The following is a 17,644-nucleotide window of genomic DNA, read 5'->3' as shown; positions in this document are numbered from 1 at the left end:
TTTAAAATAATTAAGTAAATGAGTAATACAGAACACCTGTCTGTAAAAGTTTACATGGCCTTTAGCAAGGACAAGGTTCCTGGAACTGTTTGGTAGGAAGTTGTTTGAGTGGTGTGAGCTTTAAAAGAGAGCTACATCCCCAGGGGTGCAGCACGTTCTTGCTCTCTCCACATTGACAAGACTGTTGCAGATGGCAGAGGTTTGAATCCTGCATAGTCTGAATAGGAACGTGCACATAGCAGAGTTATCGAATCCTTTAGGTTGGAAAAGACCTTCAAATCATCAAGTGCAACCATTAACCCAGCACTGCCAAGTCTACCACTAAACCATGTCCCAAAGTGCCACATCTACACAACTTTTAAATACCTCCAGGGATGCTTGTTCAACCACTACTCTGGACAGCCTGTTCCAGTGCTTAACAACCCTTTTGGAGAATAATTTTTTTCCTAATATCAAATCTAAACCTCTCCTGGTACAACTTGAGGCAGTCGCTTCCTTGTCCTATGGCTTTTTACTTGGGACAAGAGGCCAGCCCCCACCTAAATACAGCCTCTTTTGAGGCAGCTGTAGAGAGTGTTAAGGTCTCCCCTGAGCCTCCTTTTCTCCAGGCCAAAGACCCCCAGCTCCCTCAGCCACTCCTCACAGGACTTGTGCTCCAGACCCTCCACCAGCTCCCATTGCCCTTCTCTGGACTCACTCCAGCACCTCAATGTCCTGCTTGTCCTGAGGAACCGAGAACTGGACACAGCACTCGAGGTGTGGCCTCACCAGTGCCGAGTACAGGGGGACAATCCCTGCCCTGGTGCTGCTGGCCACACGATTGCTGATCCAGGCCAGGATGCCCTTGGCCCTCTTGGCCACCTGGGCACTGCTGGCTCATGTTCAGCTGCTGTCACCAGCACCCCCAGCTCCTTTTCCCCTGGGCAGCTTCCCAGCCCCTCTGCCCCAGCCCGTAGCACTGCCTGGGGTGGTTGTGACCCAAGGACAGAACCAGTCACTTGGCCTTGTTGAACCTCCTACACTTGCCTGACTGCGGGAGCCCTCCATCCTCTCATCCAGCTCGTCGATGAAGGTATTAAACAGAACTGCCCCCAGTACTGAGCCCTGCTGAACATTACTTCAGACTGGCTGACAGCTGGATTTAACTCTATTCACCAACACTCTTTGGGCCTGGACACCCAGCCAGTTTTTTTCACAGTGAAGTGTCCAAGCCATGAGCAGCCAGTTTCTCCAGGAAAATGCCAAAGTCCAAACACAGCTGTACTTATTTCAGCCCTCACACACTCAAATGCCCCTGGATATGCTGTTGTGTGTATGTGAGAGCTGTTAGATAGACAGCTCTCATTGGCTCATACTTTGGAATCAGGTGCATATGGGAAGCTTACAGCGACTGGCCCCTCTTTTGCAAACATTTGCACAATTGAATAATTTCACCAGTGTAAAGAGGCCTATTAGGCAGGAAAGCACTTGAGGCTTTTCATTTTTTTAACTTGGGGTAGTTTTGATTTGAAAGACAGACTGAGGGGACTCCCTCCTTTGTCTTGGACACAGTCTGAATAGGATTCTTTGCTGTTATTTAATACTATTCTGGCAAGAGTGAAGGGAAAAAAAGAGTGTTTAATACATGCAGAGACCTGTAAATATAAATAATGTGTTAGATTCAGGTATAGGTGTAGATGGAACGAAGAGGAATGATCATAGAAATGAAATTACTCATCAGTGTAAAACCAGGAATGAAGAAAATATTTGGAGATTAATCCAAATTTAATCAGATCATCACTTTATGCTCTCTGGAAATGCTGTATCCTTGCTAGAACTCCCCTAAGGTGCAAACTGTCATACATCATTTCATATAGACAGATGATGGTATCTCCAGATACTGGGTTTCTGTAGGGGTTCTGCCCTTGCTTATCTCCATCTCCTTACTTGTATGTTGTTATACTATGGTTAATTGCACTGTAAGACATCAAAGGTGGGTTTTTTTCTAAAGCTTTTTTTCTGTCCTCAAAGCTGCTGCTAGCCATTTAAGGTTTTGTTTGTTTCCCTTTCACTGGGTGACTGCAAATTGAGAACTTCTTCCTAAGTGGTCCCTTTGAAAAATGCTGCTGTGATTCATGCCCCTTCCCATGCTCCAGCTGTGAAAAGCCCGCTGCTGCTTGTGGAATGACCTTGTAGGCACCATGCCAGTGAGAGTCCATTCTATACATTGTGATGGGAAAAGGTAATTAGAATTTAAGTTGGTGTATCAGCCTTCTGTGAGACTGAGTTTATAACTTCAGATTGGAGTGCTATGTCTTCAGGCTGATTATCTATTAATTTAAAAAACTTTATACCCATGAAGAGACAGCACTCTGGACTCAGTTCCCCATTTATTTGCAGGCAGATTCCTGTGCTAAAAGCAGGAACATATGCTTTTTCACTGCTTCTTCACTGGAGAGGTGGAAGGACAGATTGTGAGTCAGGTACTAGGAACCAGCTTCTGTTCCACTGAAATACAATAGGGGGTTTGCCACTGAGCTCAGAGTGAAAAGCATCAGGTCCTAGACTGTGTTCTTGAAGACTTAGTTCTGGTTGCATCTTGCCCTGTATCTCACTCCAGTGTCAGTTCTTAGTGTGCCAAGACCAGGGCCACGGTTGGCAACTGGAAAGGCTCAGCATGGAACATATGTCCCTGTTCCAACCTGTTGTGTGCTTCTGAGCTGTTTGTGCCTTGTGAGGATCTGCTGTCATGGGAACTGGGTTCAGCTGCCATGATTTTACTTTCCTTTGCGTGTGAAGTGGCTGCAGCAGCAGTGGTGGTATGAGAGGCTGGAAAACACACAGCTTGGCCAAATTTCAGTACTTTTCCATAGGAGCGGTGCTAGGATATATTTGCAAGCTCCAAGGGTGTGTGTGGGTCTCTGGGGAGGGTTTCAATACCAAGTTTTTCCAAGGGAAGGTCTCTGGCTAGCATGCAATTTACATTGTATCTCCATGTATTCATAGAAATCACTGATTATCTCTGGTTGAAATGTTCTTCAAACCAACCCTGAGGCAGTTGACCGAGATGCTGAATTTCAACACAAATAGTCTCAATTCAATTGAGTACAAGTCCTCTACTGGAAAGTGTTGAGTAAGTTTAATTATAAGCCACTGCAGTGGTGATAATAAGTGTGTCTAGCAGTGCCTGTAGTACTCTCATTCCTGGTGTAAATAAATTAGTCAGATCGAGCATTAGGAAAATCCATGTACTGTAAAGATGGTGAATTGTTGGAAGAGGCTGCAGAGGAAAAGCTGTGAAGTTTTCCTCACTGGAAGTTGTTAAGAGCATACTGGAGAAATACCTGCCAGTGCATGGCCTGAATGCACTCAGACTTGCTTCGGGCAGAGGCACGGGGAAGAAATACAATAGAGGACTGTTTGAGATCTCTTTCAGCCTGGGATGGAAGGAGAACGCATTCATGAGTTAATAACCATTTCACATAATTTTGTAATGTGTCTCTCACTTCTCCGTGCTGAATGTTGCCTTAAGTGGTAATTTGCTTTCTTTTGCATCCCCTTATCAAAAAGACACCATAGCTATAGTTAATTATGCAAGGAATGTATCAAGAGTCGATGCAGTGGCATTTCATAAATGTTACAGTGTTGCCTGCTGCTCCAAATTCTGCTCCTGGTCATGAGTAGCAAATCTTGAAAACCTCAAATTTGGAATTCTCCCCTTTCCTTGCAATATTATCATTTGCACTTCAGGCTTCCACGTGCAGCTGGAGCCAGGCTTGGCAGGGAGAATAAGGCAGCCTTGGCCCAGGTGCATCTCTATAAGGTATTTCAGTGGTAGAAAAAAGGGTAATTTGAATAGCTGTTCAGGAACCAGAATTGTGTAGCCAGAAGTAGCACTTACTTCCCGGAAAAGGGTATTTGTGAGTGGAATGGACAGGAGCTTCAGTGGGTATTTTGCCTTGCTGCTTGGAGCTGTCGGACTTCAATGTCTGCCCTAAGAGCAGAGGAATACCAGGGTCCTGCTGAGAGAGGCTGCTGCTTTGAGTTACTCTTGGCAGGAGCCTCTCCCCTTCAACTGAAAACAGAGACTAATTTCCTGATTTAGGAGACATAATTTGTTCTGAGAAGTTGGGCAATGTAAATACCAGCAACAAGGATCCTCCTGAAAGAGGAGAGCACTGCTGGAATACCTACCTGCTGGACATATATTTCCCTGGAATCTGCTGTAGGTGGGGCATGACTTGTGGCAAGCAGAAACCTGCTGTAGTTACTCTGGGGTTGAATTTGCTGTTACCTATTATCAAAAATAGACTCCTGTGTTCTGGTGTATAACTGGGTTTATTATCAGTCTCTTGTGTATTAGTACTGCTTATCTTTCCAAGGTCCTAGTCTGCTTCTAGCAGATATCTGCTTGGAAAGCCTGGGTGTCATTTTTGTTGATATTGCAGTCTCTCTGCAGGCCAGAACAATAGTCTTTTTACTCCTCAGCTCCCCTGCTGCTGAAGCTGAATGTCAGGGATTTGCAGAGCAGAGAGCCAGAGAAGAAGAGTGGGGCAGTCTGGGCTGCTGCTTGTTTTTCATCAGTTGTAATGCTATTCCTCCAGGCATAAGGTGCATCCCAAGTCTCTCTATTCCACTTGCAAATAGTTTCAACTCTTTTTCCAGTTTAAGGGGTTTTTTTCTAGGGTGAGGTCAGAAACCCAATGTGTTCATGTATTGCCCAACAGGAAGAGTGAAAGTTCCCACCCTACATGTTTGTACAGTTAAACACGGGCTAAAAAACAGAAATGCAGATGGTTTGGGGTTTTATTTTTAACTTCCATGTTATATCCACAAGACCACCAGATCTTTATGACAAGGTGCTTCATAGTCATGGGGATATTCAGCATCAGAGGTGACAGGTGGAGAGCTGGCCCTTCCCAAGTGTTGTACCACTTTAAGCTGTTCTGGAGCAAACAAAGCTGAAGTTCTCAGAATGGATGTGTGAGAGAAGCAGAAGAGAGGGAGATTTTTCTCCTTGTATTAGAAAGTTAAAGCAAAATGTTTGGTTTCACTTTTTCAGTTCATGCAGTTTTTTGAAACATCAGTACTATTATGCTCTTGAGAAATCTGGAGAGTGTTGCAGGAGTTAATTCAAAACCTTACTTTTGTCTTGCAGAGTAATTGGTTAGTAACAGACGTACTTAGGACAATATGTGCAAAAATGTTACTTTTCCGCAGAGTGATGGTGTTCAACCCCTCAGTGTCCTGTAAAAGCTTTTGTGGGCCTGTTCTTCTCTCAGACCATTTTAGGGAAGTATGCTGGGGAGTGGGTAAGTGGCTGCTTAGGGCAGGACCCAGGCTGTTGCTTGATGTGAGGACAGCAGAAGTATCAGCTCCGGGATGGGTTATTACTATTGCCCAGTGCCCATCTCAGATGTTTAAAACTGAGTTGGTATGTTCACCACAAACATGACAGTCTGTCATTGTTCAACCTGCTTTTGTGTGTTTGTGTCATTTAAATAGGGTAGAGCAGAGGACAGAGGAATTGTATTCCCTGCTTACCTAAAGACACCAAATGCATGTTGTACACAAGGTAGTAATCCACTTTTTCATTTTCTTTGGTGTAACATTACTTCTAAAGATAAGACATGCCTAATACATGAGTTGGTTCCCTACATGCCATTAGTCTCATACATGCCATAGAAGAAGGCCACCTCCTTGTGGTAACCAGGAAGGAACAGATGTTTTTATCACCTTTGGTCACTGTGAGTAGTGCCTTACTCATGATAACCACACATTTAGATCAGTCAGGCTATTTGTGCAGTACAGTGTTATTCGCTGTGTGGGAGATTATCAGAGGCTGGTCTCTATTAAAAAAAAAACCCAACAAGTTTTCTCTTGCACTAGAATGTTTCCAATGAGATCACCTCATTTAATTCTTGCATTAGAATGTTTCCAGTGGGATCACCTCCTTTATGCAGGGAACATTTGTAAAAATGACTCCCTGCTGAAATGAATTGTGATTTCAGCAGAGCAGTTGTGGCAATTTAGGAACAGCTCTACTTTAACTCATGTGCCTGGACTCAGGGTGCCCTGGAAAAGGAAACTGGGTAGATTTGACTGTGCACTGTGGTTCCAGCTTTCACCAAGGCAGGATCTAAACCTTGTTGCTTTGTGAAGACACTGGTGTATTCATCCTGAAATGTTTTTCTGCTTCTGGTGAAATGCTGTACCTACCTTGCATTTGATAAAGAAATAAATGATAACTGCCAATCTGTCTCTCCTTGGCAAAAGCTCCATTTGTAATTACTGTTTTATTTGCTTTGATGAAGATGCCTGGGCTTGTTAAGTCCTGCAGTGTTTGACTGAGCTGAGTGGTGGGATCAAGGAGAGTTGCTGTGAAATTTTTTTCTGCTTTGGTAAAAGTCAGCTCAGTGCACAGAGTTGGTGAGATGCCAGAGAGATGTGTTTTTCTGAAGCCTAAACTCTGTTTTGTGTGAATGTCATGTAAGGACTGTGAGATGAGTTCAAGGAGGAAGAGGGGAGCTCATTTCTCATAATGGAAATCCTTGCAAAGAATTTGTTTAAGACCAGGACAGGTAAAGGGAGTGGTATTCTTCAACTGAGTGTTCCGAGTGAGGGCTGGAATAGAGTGGATGTTGAATGAGTGTTAGAGACTGAATGTGTCCAACCTTGTACATGTGCATTTAGTCTTGCATGTTGCCTTCGATGTGGAGTTGTTAATTTTTTTTTTTCAACTTAGAATTAAAAACAAAACAGCTGGGGGATGTTTTCCCCCTCGTGTGGGTGTTGTTTCCCTGGTCCTGGCTGCTCTGAGAGGCACTGTTCATTGCCAAGGTCTGAGTGTGGTTTAAGGTTAATAGTTAGGATTAGGGGCTAGGATTAAGGGTTGGGTTAGATTTAGTCAGGGTTAGGCTTAGAGTTAGGGTTCACAAAGCTTAATTATGTCTCTCCACATACCATAAGCTCATCTGCACTATTATCTTGCTGATTAAATTGCAGTGATCTGTTTTGTTTATAAGCAAAAAAAGTGATATGTAAGAGTTGAGAGGCAGTAATTGGAATTTTCCAGTGCTTTTTAAGCAGGGAACTGTAGCACTAAGCTTTCTCCGTCTTGAACTTTCTCTTTTGTTAAAGGTAATGTATCTACATAGATATTTTTCCCTGTGAATGTTTTTTTAAATAGAAATTTTCCACTCATTGTCCATTAATATAATTTGGCACAAAGATAGGCTAATTGCATGGGCGGGCACAGTAGACAGAGATATAAATCTCTTCCAGTGACAGTGTCTTGAAATAGCAATCAGTTAAGATATCATCACTGCAGTGTTATATTGCAGATAGATTTTGCTGTCTTTCTGTGGGGGTAGAGTGTTGTATGGAACCCATACACGTGTTTGTGCAGATCCATGTGTTGCTATGTGTGTGGGTATGCACATGTGTGTTCTGTGTGTGCACTTGTGGATATTTAATGCTGTTGGATCCTTCTGTCACTGAACCATCAGGGTGTGGTGGATAGTACCATGTAAAGATCTGAGCAAAAAACAGCCTCTGCCTTTTTTAAATCCAGCTTCACCCATATTGTAACACTCTGCTGTTGGTGTCAGCTGTTTCCCACAGTGCTCAGGGGGGAGATGTGACCCTCCGAGGTCATGTTTAGCTATTCCAGGCCCATCTAACATCCCTGAAAATCCTGGGGTTGACCAGCTTTGAACTCAATATTTGAAGACAGATTTCAAGGGATTAAATGTACTCTTGGCTTGTTTTCTTTCTTGGTTTATTTTCACCAGCAGGTCCTCAGTTACCCACCTTCTTGCCTGTCCGCACAGGGAAGCACTTTGCTTGTCTCTCCTGTTGTCACACCCTAAACTGAGTAATGGCAGTCTGTCACCTCAGGCTCGCTGGAAAAGCTGTAAAATGCCAGACCAGAAGTGGCAGGCATGAGGTTTTGTGTTCTGCTTGTTGTGGTCACCTGCTGCTCAGTGCAGGGACCTGCAGAGAAAGGACATTTGTGTGGCTGTTCCTCTTCTGCCATGTTCCAGCTGTGGAATCACAGCTCACAATCTGTTTTTGTCTGGTTTTCCATTACTGGTGTATTCACTCTGTTTAATACAAGCAAAAATACTCCAGAAGCAAACCTGGCTCTGACATGTTAGTCCTGGCTCCCTGTCCTCTTGTGCTGATCTCTTCTTGCCCATGTTGCCATTGGGCCACCAATGGGACAAGTCTGGAGACTCAGCATCAGGGAATCTCTGAGTCACTGATGACACAGCTGCAGAAATTGATTTTCTTGGCAGAAGAGACTAAAACAGGCGTGGTTTTAGAGAAAAAAAATCCTTTGGTAGCCACATTACGTTGCCATTTAAAAAATGGCATGTTCTGTCAGAAACGCTGCTTCCAACCTTTCTTCCTTGCTTTGGATTTAGAAACACGCTCTTTGATGTGGAGAGCAGACTTGGGGCCATAGGTCCTTCCTTTGGGTGTCTACCCCTTCAAGGGAAAGGCTATTTTCTAAATCCAGGACTCAAGTCTGAGTGTCTTTACCAGAGTTAGCTGCTACATGTCCTCCTGTGCCTCCAGTGCATACAGCACCCTCCTGGGTGGAGTGCAGGCACTGGCTGTTCTCTAGGGCTGCGACTCATTCCCTCCTTGCTGTGCAGCTGCTCTGCTTAACCACGGCAGCACAGTTTAAACCAGAAGCCAATGCAACACATGATACCCAGCTATCTGTAGCATGACATGGTGTGTTAGCACTTCAAAGGCAGCCCAGAGCCTCGTGGTTGTCCTCTCAAACAGACCCTGCTGCCTGCTAAACATAAAAAGACATCGTGTAAATAGCCTCACTTGCATCAAAATCAGGTCACCAGCTGCAGATCTGGCTCCACATGTCTGGTGTGTTCTTTACCAGCAGAGATAATGGTATTTAAAGTGACTTTTACTGAGGTTTTTGACTCTCTGTTGTATTTTACTGCATCTGGCTCCATTACTGGCTTTCTTACCATTCCCATAACATCTTTTTCTTTTTGGGAGCTGTTGTAAATGCAGAACCTTGTCGAGCTGAAAGCATTAAAGCCAAGGGGTTCATGAAGAGCAGAACAGGCTGTTTCTGACTCTAGTTGCTTATAGCTGGATTCAAAGGAAGCTGACACATCAGTCACCTCATATCCAGTCCCATGGTTCTACCTTAATTTTAAGCTAGAGTACACAATGTTTGTCCATGTAAAAGGCCATAATGAAAACAAAGGTGTTGGAAGAAATCAGGTAATTTACTTTTTATGGGTGTTCCTTCCTTCCTGGTTTATTGAAACACCTCCAGACAATAAACTCATCTTTAAGTAGTTACAGCTAATGTAATTAATGTAAATTAAGCCTAATGAGCAGTTTAACATAAGTGCCCCACACATTCAATTTATGAGCACAGACTGCTGAAAAAAATGACCATTGAACAAGTTACTGGCATAGTCTGAAGTATGTGGGTCTTACTGTATAAAGTAGTATTAAAGTCATGTTAGGAGGCATCAGAATTTCTTCAGACATCCAAATTCTCTGACACAAAAGCACAAGCTTTTGAACATTTTGAAAGCTGAGTTTTTGAAAGTTTGGATAAATTTGCCTTTTGCTGGAATTTTAAAAATCTGAATAACTCTTACCAAGAAAAGCCTTTTTTGTGCCACTTCATCCTCAGTGGCCGTGTTTCTTTTCAGAAGTTGTCTGTCATGTGCTAATATAAAGAAGTACTTACAACAAAACATGTTGGCACCAAGCACTAAGTGTGAGTATGAAAATGTGTGAATCTGAAAATGGACCAGAGCTGTGGTTACAGTTACAATTTTTGCAGATGACTGATTTGATTTGGAAAAAAATCCTTCCAAAGCTGGGGTGACATGCTGGTTCATGGAAGCAGGCTGTCACTGCTGAGAGGGCAAGTTCATGATTTAACAAACAGCACTTTTTCATTTTCCCTTTTTAATCGCAGAAGTCAGTCAGAGTTCTTCTCCTGCAAGCTGGGCCACGAGGAAGAACAATTTCCTCTTCATCCTTTTTCTCACTGTATGTATGAAACTAAGGGGTGATTTTTTTCCTACCAGTTTTAGTAACTAAAGTCACAACAAACCATTCAGGATTGCACATAATAATGATGGCTCAGTTTGTTTAGAAAGTTTACTTTGCCCTGTAGCAGCCAGCACATGTTTCACCATATGGAGTTTTTCAGTCTCTTGCGCTCTGTAGCTGCTGGGAGCAGAGGACACTTGGGTGGGTGAGGAGCACTGCTGTCCTGCCTTCCCTCTGTGCTGGGAGCAGTGGACTCCAGGACTGGTCCCAGCAGCCTTTGTCCTGATTTTCAACAGACAGAGCACCCAGTTTGCCTGGTGCACTGACCTGTTTGCCCATGGCTTCCTGAACTCACTCAGCCATGGCCTTTTTCCTCCAGTTCTCAACTGGGCAGCTCTTGAGGCTGCCAGTCCTCCTTGTCTCTGTCCTGGCAGCAGCAAAACAAACTCTCTCCTGTTCTTCTCCTCTGCACATTTGCAGTCTGCCTTCAAGAAAAAGACTTCTCCTTGCAGCTTTTGTTTATTAAACTGAGGAAAAGAGCAACGCCCCAGACCCAAAGCCCTGACATTTCCTGGCAACATGGCAGTGATTCAGGCCTACTGTCGGCAGGCACAAATCCTGTCACCTCCTCACCATGTCATTTGGGAATATCATTACAATAGTGCACGTTTCACACAGCAGTATTTCCTCAGTGTCCTGGCCCTGGAAAACCTCCTGTTACTGGATACTCACCAAATTGTTAATGGAAAGTTTGGAAGCAGATGTGGCAAGATTTGTAAATACATGTTAGCTATCGTGCTTCTTCCTGGATGATGGGACCTCATCACAGATTTGGAGAAAGGCTTACATTTTCCCTTAGCTAGGGCTCATAGCGCAGACCTACTCGTACTTTCAAGCAGGCTTATTTCTCATAGCTGTGTTCCCAGAAACAGGCACAGAGAATGTAACAGAAGTATTCCCAAGATTAACCTGTTAGCCAGAAACATCCTGAGAAGAGTAATCTGCCTAGAGGGATGGGTGCTGAACATATTCTTGCTGCTACTATTAGGCTATTAAGTCCCCCTCTTCCTGCCATTTGAGACTTCTTTATTAGTTTCTAACAGCTTTTATTTTCTCATATGTTTCTGCCTGGCTTTTGTTGCACATCTCTTTGACTCCTGGGAACCTGATTTCTTTGAACTGCAAGAGAAATTGGCTGTAATTAACTCCCTTTTTTTTTTTTTAATAAAAAAAAGGTGTCTTCAAGTGTCTCTATGTAAATCTCCACAATGGTACCTCTTTAATCTGATCCTGTAATGCCTTGCATTTTTTTTTATTTTTCTACCTTGTTCCTACAGTATTTTACTGCTCAGATACAGTGGAGCCCCTGTGAAGGCAGGAAAATACAGCTCCTCTGAAAATCAGCTCTGTAGCGACACAGCATCACATTTGTTGATGGTGGTGGTGGCAGGGAAGTTCTGTGTTGGTTAATAGATGTGTTAATGCTATAAATTGGCCAGGTCTTGAATGTGTGTTCTCTCAGGGGACTGCCAGCACAGAAGAGCCTGCAGTCCCATTTTCAGACCAGGCTATGGGATCAGTGCTGAATCTATTTTTCTTCAGGAATGAAAGTGCTGTGATTTAAAAAGGTTGCTTTCTTTGCATGAGCTGGGTTGCTGTCAGTGGCAGTACTGCCAGGGAAAGGCAGCATCCTGTCAAAGCTGTGCTTTGCATAAAGCAGCAAGAATGCCTCAGTATGGTCAGTAACCCTCTTCCTATGGCCCTGTTAGTTTGCAGACAAAAAAGAATTATTTAGGCAAAAGATGCTCTTTAGCAAGTAGGACTGGTAGAAGTTTATTTGTTTTTGATGGCCTCTGTTTTATACCTGTGGTTTTCTTAATATATCTGAATGTTAAATAAAAACCATAGCAGCGATTTTAAATATAAAAATTTAGAGGCTTGAGATGAGTGGAATTAAGGAAGAGGCAGGAGATTGGTTTGGCTGCTGTATTGGTAAAGCCACTGGCACAACCTATAGAATTGGTTAAACCATAGAAATAAGCATGTCTTTCTGAAAAATTGAAATGTTAGCTTCTACACTTTAAAAAAAATTACTGTGCGGCAGGATAGGGAGCTGGTTAAGACTTGGCCCTGTTCACAGAGCATCTTGGAAGCAGTTAAAAAAAAAACAGATGAATTATTCTATTTGCTTAAAAAATAGGTTTAGTTTGTAAATAGCATGAGAAGGTGCAGCAAGAAGGATGTTGTAGGACTGTTTGAGAACAGTCTTATAGCAATTTAGAACTGAAAGGTTTTTCTTTATCAAAATTCTGGATATAAAATGGTTTCATCTGGTGCTTACTAGAAATGAAGGGCTTGCCTGTGTCATTCCAAAATGTGCAGTTATGGAAATGAGCAGTTAATGGGGAATCTGAAAGTGGTGAGAAAGCATGGCCAGGTGTATATCAGAAAGCAATTCTTCTTCCATCTCCTCCTCATTTTGCTTGATGGAAAAGCAACACTGTACAGCCTTTTCTATCACTCTGCAATCGCAAAAAAATTAAAAGCCCAAATCTCTTTCATGTCAATGATGTTTCAAGAGGATTCCAGGTCTAAAAGGAGAAAGAAAAACAAGTTGTTTTGCATTTATTTTCTTTGTTTTGTGGGGTTTTTTTAGAGCTAGAAATACACTGTGAAGATTGTACAATCAGGGAAAGGCCTGGGAGCTTCAGCTGTACTAAGCTCTCCGGGCCAGAACCACTGGAGAAGGCCTCATGGCATCTCCACACTGGCATGGCCAAAGGCTCCTGGGGCTGGAGGGCTGAGCAGGGTCATAGGGAGTCTTCCTCAGCAATGCCTGTGTCCTGCTGCCTGGCCAGAAGGGGGTTAAGGGCTGCTCACCTGCTCCATGATTCAGACAGATTCCAAGGAAGAAGGTGTGCCTTTCTGTGCAGGAAATCAGAAGACACAAAGGGAGATGCCTTTGCTACTTCAGCTGTAGGAAGAAGCTGTATTTTGTGTTACTTGGGCATTGTCTTTGACTGAGTAAGAAATGCCCAGAGGAAAAGGGCCAGTGAAGACTTTGTGGTGGGAATATACTGAGATTTCCTAGATTTTCCTAGACAGGTTAACAAGCTTTTCCAAATTTACAGTCTTTGGAAGCAGCTTTGCTGCTGGACCATGAGTTCCTGCATGGGAGTTGAACCTACTTGCATAATCCATGTCCCAGCTCAGTTGTTTTCTAGTTATGAATTGATCAGGTCATTGATTTATTGCAAGCATCAGAATTTGGAAGTATTTTAAGTGGGACAGTCTGTTCTAAGGACTGGTTTTGCGTTGTTAATTTAGTAATACAAAACTGCATGTGCTGCTTGGCCTTTCTCTAACAGCATTTAATAGTGCTCTTTCTGACTGTTGCATTCTTTTTTGAAGATCAAAAGTGTTTTGCCTGCTTTTAAAGAAAGCAACCAATTCAGCCAAACTTATAGAGAAAGTCACCTGGTATAAGCTTGGGGACCCAGACATGCTTTTCCATTTACAGGAAGGATGCTGTTACTTGGCAGAAATGGAGCATAAACAAAGAAAGAAACAGTGAGAATGTGATTACCAGGCACATGGAAAATAACTTCCAGGCAAGTCCCTTTAAGATCAAGAAGTGTTAAGACTGATCCTGTCCACACTGACCCCAGGCAGGTCACCACTGACCCAAGTCCAGCCAAGGGTACGAGCTGGCAAGAGGGCAAACACATACCAGTTTGCATAAATTAGTCCTGTTATGGCATTCATCCTGAGCTAGGCTGTGTAAGGAAGAGGTAGGACATCTTGGAAGCAGTTATAATAGCTTCCTTCTGGGAAGAAATTTGATGGTTTGCCATTGTTTTTCTGTGGCTGAGATGGCAGAGGTAGATGTGCCATTGTTCACAAATGATGCTGTGACAGTTCCCTGCTCTGGATTGTTGTGCCTTGCCTGGAGCCAGTGACTCTCATGGCTGCCAAGGGCAGACCATAGTCTAAAACTGTTTGTGAGGAGCCACCCAGTTGCTGTGATATTTAGTGGTTCAATACAGAGAAGGGGTTGCTCCCTCTTCATGGACCCGTTCAAAAGTTCTCCACCCTCTTTAAGAGGCAGTGAAAATGGTGAAGCTGTGAACCAAGGGAAACCAAGGGCTGCAGAGAGCATCAAATCTTTTTTCTGGACAAAACTGTTCCTAGCACCTCCTTGTCTCATGTGCCCTGAAAAATCCCCTCTGTTTTTACAACTAGGATGGCCTCAGGGTGTCCTTGTCAGACAGAAGCTGTGCATCTAACCCCTCATCTCAGTGGAGACCTCGGACCCTTTGCAGTGCTAGTTGCTTGTGAGCCCTTCTCTTCAAATTCATCCCAGTTTTTATTTTTGGTTCATAATACCCCACCCCAGAGGGCTTCTTTAAAAACTGTCTGAAAGCGAGAGAAACACTCTTGCAGTGAAGAGTCCCTGAGATTCTGAGACAGGCAGTAAAAAAATTTTACTTTCCACTCTTTCTTTTAATTACTTTCAGAATTTACTGCAGGGTTCCTCTGCCCTCTTAAATGAGGCTGGATATTTTTTGGGTTCTGTACATTCTGCATGGATCCTCTCCTGCTTAGTAACTCCAGTTTCTCTGGGGGCCCTGGTTCTCCCAGCCCCTCGTGGGAGAGGGGCTGTGGACCCCTGGCCTTGGCATCACTCCTTGCCGGACGCCTCACTGGGATTTATCACTTCCTCCAAGGTGGCGGCTTTAGAATCCCGGCAGTGTTTGTGCTGCCTGACACATGAGCATTGCCTCCCATGAGGATTTCATTAGTTTCCTGCTGCTGCAGTGTCTCTGATAGCTGAAGTATCTGATCCAATAAAAGTTCATGTCTCAGCAGATGCTGCGGCTTCAGCAAACAATGGTCTGTCAAGTGTAGAAGGTGGTGTTTGTGCATACATTTTAATTCTTGTTTGCACAGTACTTTTAAGGTGTAAAATACCTCAGAAATGCTGGCTTCTCATTGTAACTATTATCACTGTGGTCTTAATTTATTCATGAGAAATTAGTGCAAAAAGTGAGAGTTCTTCTGAAGTTCTTTAGTCACACCATGCCGGGTGTCTTGGAGGAATCTGGTCTGACACAAGTCTGCTCCAACACCCCAGTGCACACAGCAAGAGGAGTTGGAAACCATGTTTTAGTTAGAGAACTGTGGCTGAATTGTTATCATGGAAACATGTTGGAATGAGTGACCCAACTGGAACACTGCAATTGAGGGCTACAAGCTTTTCAGAAGAGATAGACTGGGAAGGGGCAGGAGCATTGCACTTTCGGTTAAGGAATGGATGGATTGTGAAGGGCTGCCTCTGGGAAACACCCACGAGCAGGTTGAGCTTGTGGGTAAAAGTCAAGGACCACACCAGCAAAAGACACCTCATGGGTGGGGTCTACTACAGGTGTCTGGCCAGGGGAAGCCCGTTGACGGGGCCTCTTGCCTCAGCTACAGGAAGCATCGCACTCACAAACTCTCATCCTGATGGGGGATTTCAACCATCCAGCTATCTGCTGGGAAAGCAATACAGAGCTGGCTGTAAGCAATCCAGGAGATTCCTGGAGTGCATCAAGGGTAAATTTCAGATCCAAGTATTAGACAAACCAATGAGGGAAGGAGCATTAGTGGACCTGCTGCTCACCAACACAAATGAGCCCATACAGGGGTTAAGATTGGAGGCAGCCTGGGCTGTAGTGGTGACCATGCCCTGGCTGAGTTTGTGATCTCAAGAAACATGGGTGTGGCAAAGAGCAAAGTCAGGACCCTGAACTTTAGAACAGTGAACTTCCAGCTGTTTAAAGAATTAGTGGATAAGATTCCATGGGAAACTGTCCTTGACTGACCAGAGCTGGCAACTCTTTAAGGCCACTTTTCTTAGAGCACATGACCTCTCCCTTCCAGTGTGTAAGAAATCAAGTAAGGCAGGCCAGAAACCAGCATGGCTGAGCAGGAACCTTCCTCTCAAGCTGATGACCAAGAAGAAAATGCACAGCTAGTGGAAGCAGGGTCCGATAACTGGGGAATGTACAGGGATACCGTTTGGATGTGTTGGGATGGGATCAGGAAAGGTAAAGCACAGATGAAATGGGACTTGGCAAGGGATGTGAAGAATAACTGTAAGGGATTCTTTAAGTACCATGGTCAGAAAAGAAGGGCCAGAGAGTGTGCCATCCCCCCACCCCCTCCAATAAAGGAGAAGGGAGAGTTGGTGTCAAGGGAGGGGATCCTGCCCATCTTCTCTCATGAGACCCCAACTGGAGTGCTGCATCCAGCTCTGGGGTCCTCAGCACAAGAAGGAGGTGGGTCTGCTGGAATGAGACCAAAGGAGAGCCATAATCATGGTCAGAGGAATGGAGCACCTCTCCTATGAGGACAGGCTGAGACAGCTGGAGTTGTTTAGCCTGGAGAAGAGAAGGCTCCAGGGAGACTTCGTTGTGATCTTCCAGTACTTAAATGGGGTTATAAAAGAGAGGGAGAGCAACGTTTTACATGGGCAGATAGTGATGGGACAAGGGAGAATTGTTTTAAACTGAAAGAGGAGAGACTTAGATTAGGCGTTAGAAAGAAATTCTTCACTGCGAGGGTGATAAGGCACAGGTTTCCCAGAGAAGTTGTGGATGTCCCATCCTTGGCAGTGCTCAAGGTCAGGCTGGATGGGGCTCTGGTTAACCTGGCCTAGTGGAAGTTCTATCTGTGGGTTTGGAACGAGATGATCTTTAACGTCACTTCCAACCCAAGCCATTGTATGGTTCTGATTTTATGAAGTCGGTGTAAAACTGTGTACAAAAAGACACTGACTGATACACTGCAGTGCGTGACACCAGCAGATAAAGATACTTTTGCAAAACTCTTCCTTTACTGTGATGAGGGCCAGGGAAGAGCACATCCTGGAGAGAGCAACAGCAAAACAAATAGCCTTGTGATCGAGCTCTGTCTGAGGTGTGTGTTCTGTGTTTATCTCTTAATTTAGCAGTATTGGGAAAACCCACAAAGGAAAAAATGTGGATATTTTCCAGATGCAGAGTGATTCAGGGCTGTAATTAGAAATGCTTGCCTACTGAAATATGTGTACAATTGCCACGGGATACTGTAACTAGCAACATCCATTGGATTGCTTTTAAAGCCAAAGCAGTAATACTGTCCTAGTGTACCTGAAGTCTGCACCAGTGCTTGGCAAACCTGCCACTGCATGGCAGGTTTAGGTTCTGTACAGCTTAGGAAATGATGCTTTTACTGCTCAGCTGCATCAGCTGAGAAATCTTTGTCAAACTCGTTTGTATCTGAGTCCCGTGCAGAGTGCACTGAGTGATTCCACTCTTACAAGGATTTACTTTATTCCTTTCAGTTTAATTACAGAAAAGAGTGAACTGGGAGGGTTTTGTTTGCTTCGATTTGGTTTTCTTTACTTTTGATTGCACAGGGATTCTGTGTGCTAAGAAGCCACTAAAAAGAAACAGAATGAGAGTGAGTGAGAGATTATGTGCGATAGGAATAGAGCCTGTCACAGAGCTGCAGATTGTTTATTGCTGCCGTGCTTTGAGAAGTGACAGCAACTGGCTGTAATTCTCCTGGTGCTGCCCAGCTGCTT

At 44.0% G+C, this 17,644-nt stretch overlaps 1 protein-coding gene across 6 annotated transcripts in view; it reads left to right on the top strand.

Moving 5' to 3' along the window:
* OSBPL5 (oxysterol binding protein like 5) overlaps window positions 1–17,644 on the top strand; it is a 202,842-nt gene that overhangs the window by 80,140 nt on the left and 105,058 nt on the right. The window lies entirely within an intron of this gene.

Source organism: Corvus moneduloides, chromosome 6, assembly GCF_009650955.1.
Source record: "Corvus moneduloides isolate bCorMon1 chromosome 6, bCorMon1.pri, whole genome shotgun sequence".
Taxonomy (NCBI): domain Eukaryota; kingdom Metazoa; phylum Chordata; class Aves; order Passeriformes; family Corvidae; genus Corvus; species Corvus moneduloides.
The sequence above is the reverse complement of the archived record's forward strand: the minus strand, read 5'-3'. Positions and strand labels throughout refer to the sequence as shown.